Raw genomic sequence first — 13,398 nt, forward strand, 5'->3', positions numbered from 1 at the left:
AAATAAATATGGGAAAAATTAATATATACATAAATATGGAAATAAATGTATAAATAATTATTTATTTTCGTTTTTTTGCTTTTCTATGTATATTTATTTATATATTTATGTATTTATTTATTCTCATTTACATTTATTTGTATATTTATTTATTTATGTATTTATTTATTTTTAAAATTTGCAACTCTGGCATTCCATAAGATTTAACATTTAGATTTTACATTTAGATTTAGATTTAAGATTTAGATTTAGATTTAATATTTAGATTTAACATTTAGATTTAGATTTAACATTTAGATTTAACATTTAGATTTAGATTTAACATTTAGATTTAGATTTAACATTTAGATTTTAGATTTAGATTTAGATTTAACATTTAGATTTAGATTTAGATTTAACATTTAGATTTAGCATTTAGATTTAACATTTAACATTTAGGATTAACATTTAATATTTATATTTAACTATTTAAAATATCTATATTTAACTTTATTAAGCTTTACAAACGGCGCCCGATAGTCAAGCACAATCTACTACATATAGTCAATGTCATTTTAATGAAAAATAACAAATGAAAAAATATGTAATCATAATCTTTGACAAATATACTATTATAAATTAGGTTAATAATAATTGTATAAAATCTAGTTAAATATTTATTTACAAATAAATCACATTGAGTGATTAAGTCTTAAATATGGTAAAATGTTAAACATTGCTTTTTATATTGTTGTAAAATGCATTCATAAAAAAAAAAAAAAAAAAAAAAAAGTAAATACACTCATATATAAATATAAAATACATTTAGTTTAAATGTATAGCACAATAATAAAGGCAGCCACATATGATAGATAGGACAGAACAAAAAAAAGAGTTTTAATAATCTTGGTTGGTTGATTGGGCAGAAAAGTATTATAATACTGAAGGCGCCAATACAGAGTGGCACAGAGCGCTTATGTGCAGAATGATGCGCTTGAAACAACACAGAGTCACAGTGTGCAGGCTGCACAGTATGAGACGGCACATAGGATTTATAGCAAACTTCGCTTACGAATACATAAATACACAATACATAAAACATGTGCATATACACCTATAAATTACTCACATATAGATGCATACTATTGGATGTTCAAAAATACATACATGAAATACACCTGCACACATTTATATGAAATCAATACCAATACATATTATGTTAGCAATGAATGCATATACACTTGTGAATAACTTCCGTATACATATAAACTTGAGGCATGCATACACCTACAGACAATTGCGTATACTGTATTTATAAACTCGATCTATACATATACACCTACACACACTCGCACATACATATAAATTCGCTGCATACAGACACACCTGCACATACTCGCATATACAGTCATGCCCAAAAATATGGACACCTTTGGTAAATATGATAAAAGAAGCCTTTGAAAATTTATCTGCATTATTAATCCTTTAGATATTTTATTTTTAAAAAAATGTTTAAAAATCTAACCTTTCATTGGATAACATCAATTTAAAATGGGGGGAAATATCATTATGAAATAAATGTTTTTCTCTAATACACATTGGCCACAATCAAGGACACCCCTAGAGTAAAATAACACTGAAATATATGACGCCATGAAGTGAAGTACTGCACAGGGGAAAATGGCCGTTTGCAGCACGACAGGTGGTAGTGCAACCTGAAGTGCGTTACCCACTAGGTCTGACGTGACATCGAAAGTGACTGACTGAAATGGTACAGAAAGTTACTGTAACTCAGGCATGCAATGTCAAAGCTGCCCCAAACTTAACAAGTTTGATATCAGTCCTGGCCTGAACACATCTACATGTCCATATTCGGTTATACTCATAGCGCCACCTGATGGCAACAGTAGGTGATCTTTAACATTGTATTATACTTTTAGAAATATGTTAAAAAGTATCAGGAATTGTTAAATAAGCTAGCAACATGCTAGAAACATGGTAAAGTATGTTAACAACACTAAAGCATGCTATTAATTCAACGAAACAGGAAGTTACTATAACTCAGGTATGCAGTCTCTAATCTGCCCCGAACTTAGCATGTTTGATTAGAGTCCTGGCCTGAACACATCACAAGGCCAAGATATTGTCATAGCACCACCTAGCTAGCAACACTTACTAAGTGCTAAAGCATGCTATTAATGTCATCACACAGGAAGTTGTTGTAACCAGTGCTCGAATTGAGTCAAGTCTTATGGGGGGTCCCCAAGTTTATTTGGGCGGGGGGTTGGTTAGTCTCGCAATATACACTTTATACAAAATATACAATATATTTGATCATAATATGCATAAATATATACTATTTATTAAAAACGCTTGAATTCACATACATACATATATATATATATATATATATATATATATATATATATATATATATATATATATATATATATATATATATATATATCTTCTTTTAAATTACTTACTTGAGTATTATGGATTTAGAGGGTGACAAAGCAGCAGACTCAAAAGGGCAGCTACGGCAAATATACCAGGGCACTACATATAAGGCACTTGAACACCCGTAAAAGCAAGTGACTTCAAAATACATTGAAATGTCTCAAAAACAGTAGAAAATAATCAGATGGCTTCCAGACTCACTGGATGGTATCACTGTCAGATTCAACAGTGGCACAGGGATAATTATTTCATAATGTCTCTGAAAGCAGTGAAAAGAGAGCAGTCAGTCATTTTATTTTTCAGGATTTTTTGATGAATAGAAAGTTCAAAAGAACAGCATTTATTTGAAACAGAATCTTCTGTTACATTATACGTCTTTACTGTCACTTTTGATCAATTAAATGCAACCATACTGAATAAAAGTATTAATTTCTTTCCCAACATTTTTTTATAAATTCTAACCACAAGCTTTTGAACGGTAGTGTATAATGCTACAAAAGTTTATATTTCAGATAAACTTTCTATTCATCAAACTAAATTTTTTTTTAAATACTGTAAATAACGGTTTTCAACATTGATATTAATCATAAATGTTTGTTGAGCATCAAATCATCATATTAGAAGGATTTCTGAAGGATCATGTGATGAACACTTGGAGTAACGATGGTGAAAATTCAGCTTTGATCACAGAAATAAATTATATTTTATTGTATTATTATTTTACATTGTAATAATATTTCATAATATTACTGTTCTTACTGTATTTTGGATCAAATCAATGCAGGCTTAGTGAACAGAAGAGACTCTTGAACTTTTGAATAGTGTACATCCAACAGAATGATTCTAGCTTTATTTACCAATGTAGTATTTACCCTAAAAACAACTGGATGATTGATGTGACAATGTTTGTTCCAAAAGACTTGATTAAATGCATGAAACTTGTTTATTATAAATTGTGGCAAAACATGCTGTCAGCCTGTGCATTGGTTGGGATTTTTCAACTATTTCAGCACATACGATTTTTAAATAGTTACGTCCAGTAGGTGGCGATAAAGCACTGTCATAAGTGAGTGAGTCAGCAGACTATTCAACCATTTCAGTGAAAAAGGCTGCTTTATTCATAAACAAACAATACTATGGCAATCAAAATAAATCATTGCTATTTCAAGAGTGAATCCCGCATAAATGCGTATGTAATTCCCAAAACTTTGCCGTGTTTATACAGCCTTTGGTCCTAGCAGCATGAAAAACAAGTCATATACAAATAAATACAAATTCTGAATGGATATTAGAAAGCATAGAAAGCGCACAACGAGCGCTCCCTTTATAATTACTAAAAATCTGTTATCCATCTTCATCGAGATCTCTAGCACTAGCACTCCTGTAGAACCAGGACTGTTAATTATGAAAAAAAATAGTAACGTAAGCCTAAATGTTTCCAATATATGCTAGGAATATAAAAGCCCCGACATGGAGTGGATAACTGTTAGATATAAAGTAGAAAGATATATAGCGAGAGACAATTACCCCTCAAAAAAGTCAGTAAGAAGCTTTCTCTTCCCGACTGCGAGTGGAGGTTTATTTTTCTCCATATTTTAAAAGCTAAAATTAGCTTCACCGGAGCAGCGCCAAACAAACAGTCCTGTCGACGATGTCATGCGCGCGCACAGCGCTCTTTAGGCGGGCCGTTTACATTTTAAAGAGACATGACAACTAGCCTATAAACACACTTAAAATAAATTATTGTAAATAATCAATTCACGATATTTACTGTATCCTTTGCATGCATTTATTTTGATTTGTCATTATTATTTTTACTAAAATAAAAATATCCGAGGGACCCCCCTAATTCTATTTTTTACTTCTTATGGGGGGTCCCTAATACCTTATGGGGGGTCCCGGATCCCCCCAGCCCCCCCTCAATTCGAGCACTGGTTGTAACTCATGCATACAATGTCCAATCTGTCTCAAACTTCACATGTTTGATAAGAGTCCCTGCCTGAAGACATCTACATGATCATATTCGGTTATAGTCATAGCACCACATACTGGCAACAGGAAATGTCATGCTTTACACTAACTCAAACATACCATGTTCAATTTAAAATGAAATTTAAATTAAAATGTAAAAATTAAATTTATGCATTTAGCAGACACTTTTATCGAAAGCGACTTACATTGCATTCAGGCTATCAATTTTTACATACCATGTGTTCCCAGGGAATCAAACCCCCAACCTTGCGTTTGATAGTGCAACGCTCTACCAATTGAGCTACGGGAACACTAACATTTGCACCAAACTTCACAGATTTGACAAAAGTCCTGGTCTGAAGACATCTACATGCCAACGCTCAGTTACAGTCATAGCACCACCAGCTGGCAGCAGGAAGTTTTGCATATATAAATGACTTTGATATTTTCTTCCTATATTTATCACTTTAAATCAGGGGTGGCAAACCTTTCATTAGGTTTGGAGCTGAACTCTGCAGGGCTGCGGGTTAGTATTTGTATTATTCAGCAAGGATTTGTTAAATTGGTAGAAACAGTGATAGTAAAGATAGATATAGTTAGAAAGCGTCTCAGGTTACTTATGTAACCATGATTCTCTGAGTAGGGAACAAGACACTAAGTCCTCTAGGGGTCGCTATGGGGAATGCCTCATCATGACCCGTGTCTGAAGCATACATTGAAGACACCAACAACATGTTTGCCGCCGACAGCCTATGACGTCACTACCAGTGCGACTATAGTATAAATAGGCACCGGGAGAACCCGTCATTTGCTTGTTCATCTGAAGCTTACGTCCGAATCATGGCAAGAAACCTAGAAGACACAGTGACTATTTAATTAACCATGGTTCTGTAAGTAACCTGAGATGTTCCCTTTCAAGGTAACTTTGAACTGTATCCTCTAGAGGTCGCTATTGGGAACGGTATACCCATGCCACCATGCTGAGGGGTGTGCAGGCCAGAACCATGGCGAGCACTAAGTACCAACTCTACCATTCCCATGGGAGTTGAGGGAAGCAATGCTTAAAGTGTATTAATAAAGACACACTGACTGAGTGGAGCCCAAAGAACCAAGATCTAACCAACTAAAAGAAAAGGAATGAAGCTGAGTGCGTAACCCTTACCAAACAGGATTTCAGAAAGTGTGCAGAGTCTTGCGGCACGCTTATCACCTATGTGGGTTTTAGAAAGTGTGCAAAGTGTTCAACATGCACACTTACCACAATGTGGATTCAGAAAGTACACAGAGCTTAGCGTGTGAACTTAAAGCTACCCAAGCATCATAGAGGTGCTGAACCAAATCTATCTATAGTACTATCATACTGGCTGGTGAAGTATCGACAAGTAAAGGATCACAGCAAGTCGAGCACCCAGTTCTAAAATCCAGCTAAGGTCCTTAGAAAGGACAGAAACCCACAGGTCCCAGAAAAATACTGCAAATAAATATATATACCTAACCTCAGTCAGGTGGAGAGATGGTGGAATTAGGAAGGGGAAGATAAGGCAGATGTCAACCCCCTGAATGAAATTAGTAGATATTCAAGTATCACTCTAATCCAAAAGAAAGTGCTGAAGCATCGTTTAGGTCACATTTTTTATCTTGCTTACCTCTCTTTGACACGCGATTACTTCTACCCGCAGGCGGGGCAGGGGCACGAGTCATAACACTATACTTCTGTGCCCATTTCTGATCCTCAGATCGAGAAGGGCCATGACACCTGGGTTGTATGGGCTCAGACCTGGACCTTCGTTGAACGAAGGATTTGAAGGCCACTGAGCACGCATCCACCTCTCTGAACTTCTCAATCACTGTTTTGACAGAGGTATCGAAGTTTAAAAGGTGGGATGTATCCTAAAAGACTTACATTTTAAGATTGTCACGCATCCCCTCGATGTTGGCATATCTAGTATGCTGGAATCCATGGATGCAGATTAGAATGTAGAATTTTTATGTTTTATTTTAAACATTTTTTTCAAGCAAGAGTGCAGCATAAACAAAAGGAAATTACTGATAGGGAGACATTTCCCTGTCAGATCTTTTCAATGTTTTCAGCGAGATGCAACGAACAGCATACATTCAGCTCCCGCGAGAGAGTAAACACTTACCACAGAAATCAAGCATGAGCAAAACTGCTGCAACTAATGCATAGCTACTCCCGCCAAAGGTGAACACACTGATGCAAATGTTGTCTACAAACTCGGGTAAATGGTGAAATACTCACATCCCCTCAGTAGTCTCTCAAATGTATCACAATGAGCGCAGCAGAGCACATTCAAATCCCTCACGAGCTGAGCGATTGCGCTTGCTCTTCACTACACACACACACACACACCCACAGTATGCGATCCATGTGAACTGCAGGTATCAGAGCAAAGCCTCTGGCGAGAAACATGCATTCCTAAATGCTGTATGCTTCACACAAAACAGTCAATGAAGACGAAGAAGAGAATGACGTCTTCTCCCGGTACCTATTTATATTATAGTCGCACCGGTTGTGACATCATAGGCTGTCGCCGGCCAACATGTTGTTGGTGTTTTTCAATGTATGCTTCAGACAATGAAAAACACTAACAACAGGTTGGCCGGTGACATTATTAAATTAATTTGTCAAAAAAGAAGTACAGAGAAGTATCAGACCTTTAAAAGAGTTGAATACTCACAACAAACAATGGGGGCTCATCAACAGTGACAGTGATTTCAGTAACCCTAAAGAGTAGAGATGCACCATAGAAAAATGGCCAAAAATATATTACACTCCGGCGTTATACTAGGACAGTCTCTGGATCAGTTGTGTGAGCACAGGGACCTGGTGCTCCGGCACCTCAGCCAGTTTTGTTTTTCAGGTCAACTGGGAAAGAAGAAAACTCTCCAAGATGCAGAGGATCTCTTTTCTCGGTATGGAGTTTGATTCGATCAAACAGACAACACGCCTCAGAGAGGAACCTCTGCTTAAGACATCTGCTGATCTGCTTGAATTTATTCAAGGGCAGGACAGCGGATCCACTGAAACTATTTCAGAGGCTCCTGGGGCATATGACAGCTGCAGCAGGGTGGGAACGTGATTAGGGTCATGTTTTTCTTTTTGCAGCAATGCGATTGCTGCTAACCTTGACACAGTGGAATGGAAGTCAGTAGGGAAGCATGACATGGTCATCAGGTTCCTTGGGGGGCAAGTATGTTAAATCCTCAATGGCTCCCCTCCATATCCTCTTGGGACCTGTCTCTGGTGCTTAAAACACTACAGCAGGGCCCATTTAAACCTTTGCAGTCAGTTGAGCTAAAGTTTTTTTTCAATGAAATCTCTGCTCCTGCTTGCACTTGTCTTCATCAAGAGGGTAGTGGACCTGCATGCATTTTTGGTCATCGATTCATGCCTAGAGTTTGGGCTGGCTGACTCCTAGTTAATTCTGAGGCCCCAGCCCGGCTGTGTGCCCAAGGTTCCAACTACTCCCTTTAGGCATCAGGTGATAAGCCTGCAAGCGCTGCCCCTGGAGGAGGCCAGACCCAGCCCTAGCTTTGCTCTGTCCCGTCTGAGCCTTGAGATGCTACATAGACCAGACACAAAGTTTTAGGACCTCAGACTAGCTCTCTGTCTGTTACGTGGCCGGCAGAAGGGGAAGGCTGTCTAAAAGCAGTTTGTGGATGCCATCCCCCTGGCTTATCAGGCACAGTGTGTGCCCTGCTCGCTCAGGTTGCAAGCTTACTCTACTAGTGTTGCATCATCCTAGGCACTGGCTCGTGGCACCTCACTGACAGATATTATTAGACCAGCTATCTGGGCGACCCACAACACGTTTGCTAAAATCTTTCATGTGGAGCTGGTATTCTCCTGTGTTCTCACCTCAAATGGGTAGAGGCACTGAAAGGCCCCAGTTTAGTGTCAGCTTGCTAAAACCACTCCAGAGTGTCCATACTGTAGACCCTGTCGAGCTCCTCCATCCCGTTTGTGCCAGGCCCTCACTCAATGAATCCTTGAGAACTGATAGAGGGCTGGGTGGTTCCTATATGTTTAAAGTCTCCGGTATGGCCTCAGAGACATTTATATTCAGAAGGTCATAAAGGTAAGAAGATGTCCCATTAAAAGCTTTAAATACAAAAACTAAGATTAAATGTCAGTGTTTGTATTTATTAAATATTTGCCCACTCACAAATATTATATTATAGACACCATCTAATTCATCATTGAATGTTATGAATATTTATTTAGTAGGTGGGTTTAATTCCGTAAAATCCAACCTCACATTTAATGGGATGTCCTTGTTTTCTGTACATATAAATTAGAATCCAATCAGTGATAGAAAGTAAAAAGTCAAACTGACAACTGAAACATTGTACCACAGCTTTGAGGAACACTGTAAACAACAGAGGCAGGCTACAAATGAGGATATAATCAATTGTAAAAATATTTGACCAGACTATCATGGAGGACGACAGTCAAGAAATCCAATATTGCTTTCCAAACAACAATTGTCATGTTTCAGACAAATCAAACATGTAGTGGAGTATGTTATTTTAAAAATTTTCATTTTTTATTATCAGTGTTCACTGTGTTTCTGAACCTGCTGGTGATCATCTCCATCTCTCACTTTGACCAGCTCCACACTCCAACCAACCTGCTCATTCTCTCTCTGGCTGTGGCAGACCTAATCGTGGGACTGATTGTTATACCGATAATGGACATCACATTCATAGAATCATGCTGGTACTTTGGAGCGGCATTTTGTTCTCTTGTTTTATTCATTGCTTTTATGGTTGTTTCATATGGAAGTTCTAAGCGGCCATGCATTATAATTTTTTTCCCTTTTTGTTTTCTCGTTATAACCAGTGTTGGGAAGGTTACTTTGGAAATGTAATAGGTTACAGATTACAAGTTACCCTGTTTAAAATGTAATAGTAGTGTAACTTTTTCAATTACTTTATTAAAGTAATGTAACTAATTACTTTTGAGTACTTTTTGATTACTTTTCTAAATTTGTGAAAATTAAAGAATAATAAATAAAAGCATATACATCAACTTAAATACAGTTATCTAATAAGCATGTGTCGTATTCTGTGTAATAAACTCCTGAAACATTGGTGTTTTTTTTAAACTGCTGTCTCTGTATATGATGATAGTTTTCTCAAAATAAGTAAAATGCACATGAAGTGACACAGAGCAGTTCTAGAAATTATGTTTATGTGCTCGTGTACTCCTATATTGAGGCAGCAGAGGTTGAAAACACTGCGAGCTTCAGTAGGCCTATGTGTAGTAAATGAAACCATGTCTTTGCCATTAATTTACAGGAGGGGCGGACTGGGAAAAAAATTCAGACAGGAAAATTCAAACTCATACAAACAAATTAATGGACAAAACTATTTTTTGTATGGACCTGACATAAAAAAGGTTTAAATCTTTAATTTGGGGACATGCAAAATAATTAAAAGTTCTCTCCTGAACTGCACCTTCACTTCTATTTTTCTCTTCAGTCTTTTTATTTTGCCCTGTTATCCATCTCTCTCATGACTTTAATACTCAAGATTGAACAAAACTATACTTTACAATACAATACTCTACAATACTACAATATCTTTATTGAAAAATCCTAATACTGTACACGAGTCATGTTTTTCCCTTACAAAAATTAACCATGCTTTTATTAGCCTATATAAAAGTAAAATAACCTTTTTTTATTTTATTTTTTATTTTTTTTGCAAATGGATTTGTATTTATTTTTAAATAAATACATTTGTAAAATAATTTTACATTTTTGGTTACCACAGTTAAACAATAGTTACAATTTTCTCTGGATTTATAGTTAAATTTTAAAATGTTAATTTTCGTTAGGGTTGTGTTGTTGTCTATCGTAGCTCCCCCTAAATCTATATAAAAAAAAAATCTGATTTTTTTTTCAGCTAAATTACTACTGTAACATTACAACAGATACTAATGATGACCTTTATATAGTATTTTGAGTGATGACTGATGAGCAACGATCTGCTGCTTGATTTAAAAAAAAAAAAAAGCATCTTTACAGATAAAACTGACCTGAAACCCTGAACAGTAGTTCTGCTTCTCTGCTCCAGCTGTGCGCTTCCACAGTCTCTCTCTCTCTGTCTCTCTCTCTCTCTGTCTCTCTCTCTCTCAGTCTCTCTCTCTCTCTCTCTCTCTCTCTCGCATTGATTACTCTGAGTCTGATCCAAACCGTTTGGCGGAGGCGCGGAGAGCGCGCGAGTCATGACTAACACTTCATGACTTATTAGAGATTTAGTACATTCGGCGTGCAATTATACAATAACAATATTAAAATAGTGGGGCAAATCATCTGCCAGGCCACCGGGATTTGTCCCGGTTCTCCCGGTGTCCAGTCCGCGCCTGATTTCCAACACGCAAAATGTGCAAGTCATATATTGGATTTTTTGTGCTTAATATTTACAGACACTAGTCGATGTCATGTTTTGATTCAAGTGTACTGACCTACTTTTGATTTAGTCATCCAAAATGTGGCATATTCCGTCCGCGTTATAGGCATTACGTTTTTATGACTGGATTCTACGAACTAGACTGTATTTCCGCATACAGGAAATTATTAGGATGTATGTCTCATAATAGTCAGTGTAATTTGGGAAAGAAATCAGTTAAATCTGTATGTATTCAAATGTAATCCCCTTTGTAATCGTTAAAAATTTCATAAGTAACTGTAATTTAATTACTATTTTTTTCTTAGTAACTGTAACTAATTACAGTTACAATAATTTTGTAATTAAATTACGTAACGCCGTTACATGTAACTAGTTACTCCCCAACACTGGTTATAACGACTTAATTTTCTCGTTATCTCAACATAACGAAAGTTGTTTTCTCGTTATAACGACTTATTCTTCTCGTTATCTCGACATAACGAAAGTTTGTTTTCTCGTTATAACGACATGACAGTTTTACTGTTGCTATAGTAACGAACTCAACTTTGACAGGCATCTGATGGACAACCATGCAGGCGCTCTTACTGTAGCATATATTTCAGCAAATATTGCTTCGCCTAGGTAATAACGTCTACAATACTGTACATAAATGAAGGCTGATCAATCACTGTTGATTTTTCCAGAGACAGTACACCAAACTTTTTGTTTTTGTAATTAACATGTTTAAATGGCAACACCGCGAACACAGACGGAGTGCCTTCAGAAGGATGCAGAACTATTCTAAGATGTTGAGCTGCTTGGATTAAACTCACTTTTAATTTTCCATTTATTTGAAATAAAATTATATATAATTTGTAATTTTTATAAGTCATTATATGCTGTGGCAGATATCATGTGCATTACAAGCTTCTGTTTGAAAAGATCGTTCATGTGCAGTGTATCTGTGTGTGTGCAGAAAAAAAAATGATTACAACATTATAGAACAAAACTGAATTAAATTAGCCTATGCATTTTACATATAAATCACATTTCTCATCAATATGGTTAACAATAAAGATTATAAGGAAAAAAAGCACATCACAAATAGCCTACATCGTTAAATCCTGTCCTACTGTAGATACACAGAACATTTCTGCTAATTAACTACCTAATCATGTGCCTAAAAGAAGCACAAATAAAGATATAGGTGCAAACAGAATACAGTGACATCAACCTTGGTTTTGATAAGCAGTTATTTTATGACCCAGAACGCATTGGTGAAACTCATGCATCTAGCAAGAACTTAATACACAAAATAATCATGTTGATTAAAGCATTTACCATTTATGAATTAATTAAATATCAGTAATGAACAAGACTGCACAAATTATAGCGATCACGAGGAAGGTCCGCGTTCAGTAAAGTGGACAGTGTAGCTACAACACCCCATCAGTTATACTCAGGTTTATAGTGCCACCTGCTGGCTCAGTTTTGTAACTTATTAGAGAAAATTAAGTCGTTATAACGAGAAAACGACTTTCGTTATGTCGAGATAACGAGAACATTAAGTCGTTATAACGAGAAAACGACTTTCTTTATGTCGAGATAACGAAAAAAGTTAAGTCGTTATAACAAGAAAACAAAAAGGAAAAAATTATAAAGCATGGCCGCTTAGAACTTCCGTAGTTTCAGCACCCTTGGTAATTTAGTTTTTATATCCATAGATCATTACAATTCAGTGAGTGACCCTTTGAGATACAGAGTAAGGGTCACAACTGATAAAGCTGTTTTTTGTATTATTATAAACTGGCTATGTTCAAGCATATATGCTTTCATTATCTTATATAATTCTATATTCTATCCAGAGACGCAAGACAGGTGTAATGGAGACTGTTCAGTTTCTTTCAAATTTGAACATGTTGTCACAGACCTCATAGTTACTTTTGTTGCCCCTTCTTATGTAATAATGTCTATATATTTGAAAATCTTCTTTGTTGCAAAATAACAGGCCAAGGTTGTACATTCTGTCACAGGTGTCAACAGATCACAAAGAAAGGCAGCAAAAACTTTGGGGATTGTGGTAATGGTTTACTTTATGTGTTACTATATAGTGAGTCTTACTGAAGGAAATAACTGTTGAATTTAATGTAACATGCTGGATTTTGTACATGAATTCCTGTATGAATCCGCTTATTTATGCACTGTTTTATAAATGGTTTAGAAAATCAGCTATACACATAATGACTCTAAAAATATTTAAGCCATCATCAGAATACTTCAGTCTTTTCCCAGAGGATATGTAAATCACCAGTTTATTTTTTTTTTTCTTTTTTTTTTCTTTCTATAGTGAAAGTTACTTTGTATCTGAGGATGTTGCACATCAGCAAGTGAAGGAATGGTAAACGTATAATGACAGGTTCAGTGAGGAGGAAATCTGAAAGCAAATCAGCTCTGACATTAAGATTAACTGTGACAGTTCTTTTCTGCTTTGATGGACTGTTGTCTTAAAAAAAAAAAATCTCCTCCACCATATCACAAATTCTAACATGGACCTAGTGTGCTGACCTGAAT

At 35.9% G+C, this 13,398-nt stretch overlaps 1 pseudogene; it reads left to right on the forward strand.

Moving 5' to 3' along the window:
- Positions 1-8,854: 8,854 nt before the first annotated feature.
- LOC132132385 (trace amine-associated receptor 13c-like) lies at positions 8,855-13,130 on the forward strand (annotated as a pseudogene).
- Positions 13,131-13,398: the final 268 nt, after the last annotated feature.

Source organism: Carassius carassius, chromosome 49, assembly GCF_963082965.1.
Source record: "Carassius carassius chromosome 49, fCarCar2.1, whole genome shotgun sequence".
Classification (NCBI taxonomy): Eukaryota; Metazoa; Chordata; class Actinopteri; order Cypriniformes; family Cyprinidae; genus Carassius; species Carassius carassius.